The following is a 9,103-nucleotide window of genomic DNA, read 5'->3' as shown; positions in this document are numbered from 1 at the left end:
GTGTATATATACATATATGTGTGTATATATATATAGGTGTATATATACATATATGTGTGTATATATATATAGGTGTGTATATATACATATATGTGTGTATATATATATAGGTGTATATATACATATGTGTATATATATATAGGTGTATATATACATATATGTGTATATATATATATATGTGTGTGTGTGTATAAAAAATTAGCTAAATGTTATATCACTCATCTGTAGTCCAAGCTACTTGGGAGGCTAAGGTGGGATGACTGCTTGAGCCCAGGAGTTGGAGGCTGATGTGAGCTATGATCATGTGACTGCACTCCAGCCTGGGTGACAAAGCGAGACCGTGGCTCAAAAAAAAAAAAAAAAAAAATAGAATTTTATATTTCCTTAGAATAAAGCCAACTGACAAACACAGATGTCCTAAGACCCACCCTCAAAGTACTCCAGTACTTTTCTACTAGCTATCCTCAGTGCTTAAAAACCTTTCCCACCCTTTTTTTTTTTTTATAGCACAGTCAAGTTCAGACTGGGTTCTGACCTCCCTTCATTATTGCTATATTCTTGAATAAAGTCTTCCTTACCTGTGTAACTTTATCCAGTGCAATTTCTGCTTTGACACTAATTCATATAATTGTTGAGAATAAATGAGCTAATACACATAAGGCATTCAGTACAGTGCTTGGTCAATATTAAGTGCTCAGTAAATACCAGTTATTTTAAATACTATAATTGATGTAACTACTCACATATTGGCTGACACTTTTATTATCTGTAAAAATGTTTTCATTTTACAGTACTGAATTAGTGCTCATTCACAATTGCACATGTATTTATGTAGGTTTTTTTCTAGAATGTAGTATATTTGTATTTTAAAATTTAGTATAGATTCAGGAAGTGGATTTCAAACTTCCCGAAGGTCTCTTCAATGAGAAGAAACCTCAACAACTGGTCTTAGAGAGTGGATTGAGTGAAGAAGTTATAAAGGAGTTCAAACTAAATTCCCAAACTTCTGCTTGAACAAGGTCAGCTCTACTTTTATTTGTTTTGTTAGCGGTGGCAGAGATCTGAGTTACCCCAATTTACTAGTGGTGAATCCATATACATCTGCAGCAACTTCAATTCTTGATTCCTCAGAAGAAAGAATTGGACTGAGGGGCATATATCATAAAAGGAGACCAAGGCAAGTTTCCTAGTAGAAGTAGAAGTTTACTTAAAAGGCTTTAGAACAGGAAAGAAAGGAAAGTTCACTTGGAAGAAATCCAAGAGGATGCATGCAGGTTAAAGAGAGAGAGGGTCAAGTGCCCCATTTAACGATGATCCTAGGACTTTAATTAGCTCAACTCTTTCCCATGAGTCTTCCCTTAGGGTGGGCTGCCTGCATGCACAGAACCCATCTTACCCTTGTGAAATGAGCATGTGCAGTGTGTTTATGAAGTTGCATGCATGCCCATCTGAGGATTTCTTCCCTTTTCCAGCGGAGTGTATACAGAATATTATGCTTTGCCATTTTCGTCTCTTAATGTGCATGCCCAGAAAGTTTCTTCTCCCTGGGGTCTTCCTTTAGTTAACACTTTAATGTTAATATTTGTGGACCATCAGGAAATGGTTTCTCCCTGGTGCTGGCTGCCAATTTATTACTTTTAGAGAGGCAATGCAATAACTGCTGAACCAACACCTGACATTTCTAGCGGGTAGTGGGAAGAAGAGCCCTCTCCTGCCTGATTCATTCCTAACTACCTTTAACCTTTTATACCTCAAGAGCCAAGACCCCTGAATTTTTAGGGGAGAATGAATGAAGGTCAGTTTTCCATAACTGCTTCCCACAGACAAAGGGGCCGTAGAGGTCCTGTGGGTCTTGGTCTCTCTAGCTTGGTCTCTCTCTCAGGGCAAGAGGGTGACTCCATGCATTGGTGAAAGCAGTATCCAGCCAGGTGCAAGAGAGACAGGGGCAGGATTTTGCCTTCTTTCTGTAAAAGGATGCCTCTTGATTATTGAGGGAATAGTATCCCTCACTGAGGATTATCTGGAGCTTAATGGCCTGAAGGTGAGAGGAGATAAACCAGGTTATTAGATTAGAAGACATGGACCAAAATGAAATAAGGGGGTGAGGACAGGTCTAAAAATCCCAAGGCTGCTGACACGCCCAGGTAACTGGTGGCTATAGTTATGCCTGCTAAGACTCTGGTGCATAGGATTTGGCTTTGATTAGGTCCTTTGGTCTTATTTCCCCAAAAGCAACCTCTGGGTTATGGGGACACCATTTACCTCCATCACCTGGAACGATTTGGATAATTGCCCAGAATTAGAATATTCATCCACATTTTTACATTACTCATCTCTCTTGTTTCTTCTGAGCTGCAGCCAGAGATCACTGGTTGGTTCATAGGAATAAGTGGGGTTAGGCTAAAATGCAGACAAAAATTTAAAAACAACTGATGAGACTAGAATTTAACGACAGGTGTACCATAACTTTTGAAACATAATTGGTCTCCTCCAGTCTTTATTTTTGTTTAAACAAGAAAAATAATGATAAGACTGGTTTGTTTATAAAATAAACTTTAGTCTTGTTATACTTGGCCTGGCTATTTCCATGAAGCGCAACAGGAATCATTATTTTTCACATAGGCTTTTTAAATTTGTTTTGATGGAACTTTGTTCCATAAGGAATCTCAGGTAAGACTTTTTAAAAGCTGAGCTCATCCATGGGTTTGTACCCTCAAATGCCTATGAGTTTAAATTCCTCTCCTCTTGAGGTGCCAAGATAACTTGGGGCACCCGGGCCTGTTACAAAGTAACATTCTTTACTTATCACAGGTTAGCAACTCTGTACAGAGACTGTGTAGACAAGTTATGAGGCGAGTTTTTCAAAAGGGCTTTTGCTGTCTCTATAAGCCTTAACTAAGGTTATGACATAACCACAAGTGTATGAGGTATTTTCAAAGAGGTGGCGAGCAATTTTTACAAGACTCAGGGTCTACAAAGGTACCTCTGAGGTACCTTTGGAAAGGAAAATTCAAGAAGGGAGATCAGAAGTTGTTCATTGAGGGACAGGGAATACAGGGATTTTTACCATTTCTACAACTGGTTTGTACAGAATGGAAAGCCAGAAATCAGACTGGCAGAAATTTTAATCTTTTATTTTGGAGGGAGGGGATGTCATTTGCCCCACCCAACAGGCTTACCCCTGTAGTGCTTACTCTACTCTCGGTTACAAAAGACATAAGAGGTTAATCTGAGGACCTCCTGCACAGGGGTACTGGATTCTAAGACAGACTCTTGCAGTTTCCTCCAAGTTTATTTTTAAGTCAAGCAGTTTAAGATTTAGGGAAATTAAACTTTTCCCAGTTTTAGGAAATGCATCTGAGGGCTATGTCTTGCAGTATGAAGAAGATGCAATTACCCATCTCCCACTGTGAAGAGAGAACAGAGGAGACAAAAGAGGGAAAAGGAAAAAGAAGGTATCCCCTCTTTCTTCCTATTATTGTTGATGGGGTATTCCTCATCATCCTGAATTCCAAGCTCAATCAGTCTTACCGTGTACTTTTGGTCTCATCTCACCACAATTACCCACTTGAGAATAGAGGAGATCCTTTTTTCCCTGTTCCCATGGTAATCTGCCAGCTTGGGACAACAGTTCCTGGGCTCCATACTTAACCAGCCTTTACTATGCACCGTCCTAGCCTTTTGTCTCTGTTCTATGGATCTCTTGCATATGTGACCTTGGACAAGCCTTGTCTCCAAGACCTTATAGTAACCCTCACTTGAAGTATTTTAGTAATAAAATAATCATCACTTTTCCTAGAAGCTTGTTTCTCTGTTAACTGCCACAGGAGCTGGAATTCCCTCCCTTAGAATGTGACTCTTGAAGGCCTTGCTGCATGTTGAAATGGGTATGGAACTAGAGAAATGGATGCTATAGGAGTAAATGGAAGGAGGCAAGATGAATGCTCATGAAAAGCCTTCATATGCTTGCAAAAACAGCAGCCCTTGGATTCCAGAGATCAACGTTTGTTTGCCCTCCGGAACAAAAAGTCACACAAAGCAGTAACCCTCAAAGTCTTAGGGCTTGGGTTTGGAATTTCTCCTCTTTCCAAAGCCCTACTAGCTTAAAAAGCAAGGGGGTGGAGTCCTTAAAGGGCCAGAGTGAAGGCCTATGCAGGCGGACAACCTGCTTTTCAAAAACTATCAGAAAACTTAGCACTGGGGCATAACAGCAATGAAAAGCACATGGTGAGTTGTAAAAACTGGCAGGGCCAGAGTTCCAATTTGGTTCTGTCTTGGAAAAGAGGTGATTTTAGTTGAAAGGAAAAGCAGGGAAGAATTAAAGTTCACTGGAGCTGGCAGAAACAAATACAAACCTCAGGGAATATCTACGAGGGAGCCCATACCTTTACTGCCACACAAACACATAGAACTGTGGTGAGCAAATAACATGGAATGTGTGTTTAAGAAGTTTAGTGGCATGCAAAGTGAAAACGAAGAGGCAGACTTGCCCTCGAGGTAGGTCTGGCAACCAGTGTGCAAAGCCATTTCAGAACACACATAGAGAAAGCAAGAGACACAGAGAGAGAGAAAACATTCATGGGGGTCAGATGTCTCCAGCCAAATAAGATGAGGAATAGAAATCTCTTACCACTAGGAAGGTATCCAAGTCATGTGCATCAAATATGTTAGCAGTAGCAGAGATCCAAGTTACCCACAGTTACCACCGGAAATCCGTACACGTCTGCAGCAATTTCAATTCTTGCCCCCTTAGAAGAAAGAATTCGACTGAGGAGAATAAAGCAGAAAAAGAGACTGACATAAGGTTTAGAGCAGGAGTGAAAGTTTATTTAAAAGGTCTTAGAACAGAAAAGATCCAAGAGAGTGCACGAACGCTGAAGAGAGAGAGGGTCAAGTGCTCCATTTAGTCATGATCCTAGGACTTTTATTGGCTTGCCTCTTTCGCATGATTCTTCCCTTGGGGTGAGCTGCCTGCATGCACAGAGCCCATCTTACCCTTGGGAAGTGAGCACGTGCAGTGTGTTTATGAAGTTGCATGCGTGCCCATCTGAGGCTTTCTTCCCTTTTCCGGTGGAGTGTACTCAGCAGATTATACTTTGCCATTCTTGTCTCTTAATGTGCATGCTCAGGAAGTTTCTTCTCCCTGGGGTCTGCCCTATTTGACACTTTAATGTTAACAGGTATGGACCATCAGGAAATGGGTCTCTCCCCAGTGTCAGCTGCCAATTTATCACTTTTAGACAGGCAATGCGATAATTGCATTAGTGATAACCACTAAATAACATATTTAGTGGTTGAGGGGAAGAGCCTGTTCCTGCCCGATTCATGCCTAACTACCTGTAACAGTTTTATATATTGGAGTTCAAAGTACATTATTCTGGAAGACAAAAGGACTAACAGTTTCTGCTACTAAATATCAACCTGCACAAACATTTGTTAGGGGATGAGAATCCAAGAAATGATGCTTTTAGTAATTTTTCCAGGGATTCTGATGAATAGTAAATTGGATAACTGGTAGAAAACTTAGGAACACGGACTTGGAATCAGATGCATCTGGGATCCCTAAGTTTAAATCTACCCACTTAAAATCTGTAGAGTACCTTTCAGTCCATCCTGGGTATCACTGCCAATGACCTGCTTTTATGCAATTTACGTTCAATTGCCCATGGTCAATCAGTTATCTATATCCCCTTAGTGTTACTAATCCCACTCCCCTACAGCCGTCTTTGTGGAGATGACTATCGAGAACCAGTTCATTTTCCCTTCTCCCCATCCCAAGTCTGCTGCTCTGATATGGCTGACAATATTTCTGCTAATTGCTTTAGACATATTGATATTTCTCTAACTTAGTAGTTCCCAAACTTTGATGCACATTAGAATCTCCTCAGGATGTTTTAGAATTATTGACTCCCAGGTTACACTCTACATCAACTAAATTGGAATGTCTGGCGGTGGATGTCCAGGTAGCAGGAGTTGTAAAATACCCCTAGGTAACTCCAATTTACATAACAATTGGAAACAACTGCCCTGACTGGGGGCCTGATGTGGGTTATTTTCCAAGTATTTCAGTCAGCTACTAGTCCTTGAGCTAATTTTAATTCGAGTCAACAAGCATCTGGAAAACTTAAGAACGTCAGTGAAAAAAAAAAAAAATTACAGCCCACCTTTCAACAGAATCTCAGCAGTCCCATCACAGTGTCCCTGAAATGCCCCTGCCCTGGTACTGAGAACTCTATATTCCATTCCTTGCATCAAGAGCAATAATTTGTTAGTGGAGAACGTGTCTATGGGAAGACATCAAAGACAAGATGACATTTGGAGTAGCCTGGAAGGATGAAAAAGATTTTCACAAGTGCAGATATAGAAGAAAAGAGCCTTATAAAAATTGGCAACAGCCAGAGAAAAGGTATGAAGCTATTGAAGTGAAGAGCACAATGCTATATGTTTTTATATTTTATCATTATTTCTCAGAGTAAATCTGAAGGACTACTGCATCAAAATCCCCTGTGGGTAGAAAACAGACATCTGCATTTCTACCGAACTCCGAAGATTATTGTGGAGTTTGACCTTTACCCAAGAGACAGTTGGATACCCTCCTCAATGGGAAAATATGTTCTCCCTCCTGCAGACTGGCTAGCTGCTACGTAACCCCTACGTCGGTATTTTCTGCCCCCTTGTGGATAGAGTTGGGAACTATCCTTTCCTTTCCCATTCAATTCACCGTGAATGGCCTTGGAAAAGCGCATTATCCTGGAGTCCTATGCCCTGCAAGCAAGATCCGTAACATTAGAGAGATTCTTGGAATATCTCTTTTGTTCTTCTGTATTCTTTTAAAAATAAATATTTTCTTAGCTATATCCAAGGAGCTATGGTTTAGTATCACAGGATAAGCATTTGTTTACACACAAACGGTTTAGTATCACAGGATAAGCATTTGTTGTATTATTCCTTAGTTTCATAATACATGGGAAAGACATAAAAACATGGTTCATTACCAGAAAGAATTCTAATAACCAGCTCTGTACAAATATGGAATCAATGGGTGTTGGAACATCCTTATTTTTCACTTATCCACCTATACAGTCTTCTTTGATCATCCAGGATAGAGACAGAATAATGTGGGGAGGTGGAGGGCAGACAGATAAAGAGGAGCAGTTGTGGGGAAGAGTAAAAGAAGAGAGGGAAAGATGGTAGAGGAATCTTAGGAAGATGAAAGATGATGAAAGAAGACAATTTTTATCACAGGTTGTAGGTGGGATAAAAATGAGTATTTTTTAGATCAGTAGATGAATCAGAAATAATAATAATAATCCTTTTTTAGAGCAAAATTTAATTAAGAAAATTTATTGTATGTCTCTAAATAGTTGAATAGAATTCTCTCCTCCCCAAAAGATTTCATGGCCTTAATGTCCAATACAAATCACATTTAACATTCTATATCTGGATTTTTCCCCACATGACTGAAAAAATCTGTTGCAGATATTTGTCCAAAGTGTGATATATGACCATCTGCATATCTCCTTTTTATTTTACTCCCAAGAAAATTTGTCCTTAGAAGTAAAATGTCTATCAGCAAACATGATTTTAGGTGTCTTTTTCAGGATGTTGAAAATGAGATCCTCACTTCTGCCTTTTCAACTATCGTTAACGAAGTTTTGATATCATTTGACACCCAAATCAACGTCACTAATGAAGCTTTGGTATCCTTTGTTACTAAAGTCAAATGGTGCGGTTAATGAAGGTTTGGTGTCATTATCCACTTTTCATGGATAATTTACTTAATTGTATAATGATTAATTTTTTGATTTCAGAAGTCATGATAAGTCTCATATTACCTAGAAAGCATAGATGTTATTGGTGGATTAATGGCAGCTTTAAAAAATGTGGACTGCAAGATAAAATCATTGGTACTTAAGCTTCAAGAGAATAATGATTTCTAAGAAACCTCAAGGTTAATTCTATAGATAAATGGCTATCATACAGTATCGCATAGTATTTACTATGTGGCAAACACTGTTCTAACAGCTTTATACATTTTTACTTATTTAATCATTGTAATAACAACAAGACATTGATATTCAAAGTATTCTCACTTTCACAGATAAGAACACTGAGGCAAAGGGAAGTTAAGCAATTTGCCTTATGTCAAGCAGCTACTAATTGGCAGAGGTGGAATTTGAATCCAGACAATCAGATTCTAGAATCCATGCTATTAACCACTATATTGTATCACATCTTGTATAAAAGTACCTGGAAAAGAAAGCTGCTGGAATAGTGGTAGAACGCTAGTTAGGATTTTTTTTTGTCCCTTCACAAATATTACAGTGGCTTTTTTTTTCCTACAGAGAATGTGTTTTCTTGCAATGTGGTATAACTACATCTCCTGCTAGAGCTGACTCTGATATTATCTATACATAATTCTGAGCCTTCTGAACATTATTATGTGACCTGGTGCTGAGTATGTAGCATGGTATCATTTAAATTCTGGGTTCCTTAACCTATGTTCTTTTTTTGCCCTTTCTAAGCTGTTGGGAGTCATACAACTCCATGGCACTCAAAGCGAAAATTCTATTTTACATATTCATTAGAATGCACTCAATTGTTTAAGTACTAAAGTTTAAATATTATGAGTCAGGGTCATCCTTTTATATATTTGTTGCAATATTAAGTGTGTGACAGACATGAATGCCCACATACTGTTGTAGTTAATTTCTTCAAGAGCTAAAAAGCCATAATAAAATTATTTTGTGACTTAGCTAGCAAGGTATAAGCTGTTACTGTTGGTATGAAATATACACTAGATACGTTTTCTTTGTTGATGATTCTTAATATCCATTATTATAGTTCAACCTGAGTATAGATCTCATTTGCTGAATTAAGAAGGATAATTTTAAATAAAAGTTTAAAACTGGAACACTTAGTCAACATGACTTTGTTTCTGAATAGTATGTTTCGAAGAAATATATAAAAGAAAATGAGAGGATAACAATATCAAGGATTCATATTTAAAATATTTTCAGTGTATGTTTTGAACTCATTCCAGACATTGTTCAATTTTCTACATTTAACTTGTGCTAAACATATCTTAAACAAAACTTAAAAG

General features: G+C 38.4%; 1 pseudogene; it reads right to left on the bottom strand.

Annotated features, from left to right (window-relative positions):
- LOC105508423 overlaps positions 1-6,746 on the bottom strand; it is a 47,058-nt pseudogene extending 40,312 nt beyond the window's left edge.
- Between the last annotated feature and the right edge of the window lie 2,357 nt (positions 6,747-9,103).

The sequence above is a fragment of the Colobus angolensis genome, unplaced genomic scaffold (genome assembly GCF_000951035.1).
Source record: "Colobus angolensis palliatus isolate OR3802 unplaced genomic scaffold, Cang.pa_1.0 Scaffold161, whole genome shotgun sequence".
In the NCBI taxonomy this organism is placed as follows: Eukaryota; Metazoa; Chordata; class Mammalia; order Primates; family Cercopithecidae; genus Colobus; species Colobus angolensis.
Note: the sequence above shows the minus strand (reverse complement) of the source record. Positions and strands in the feature narration are given on the sequence as shown.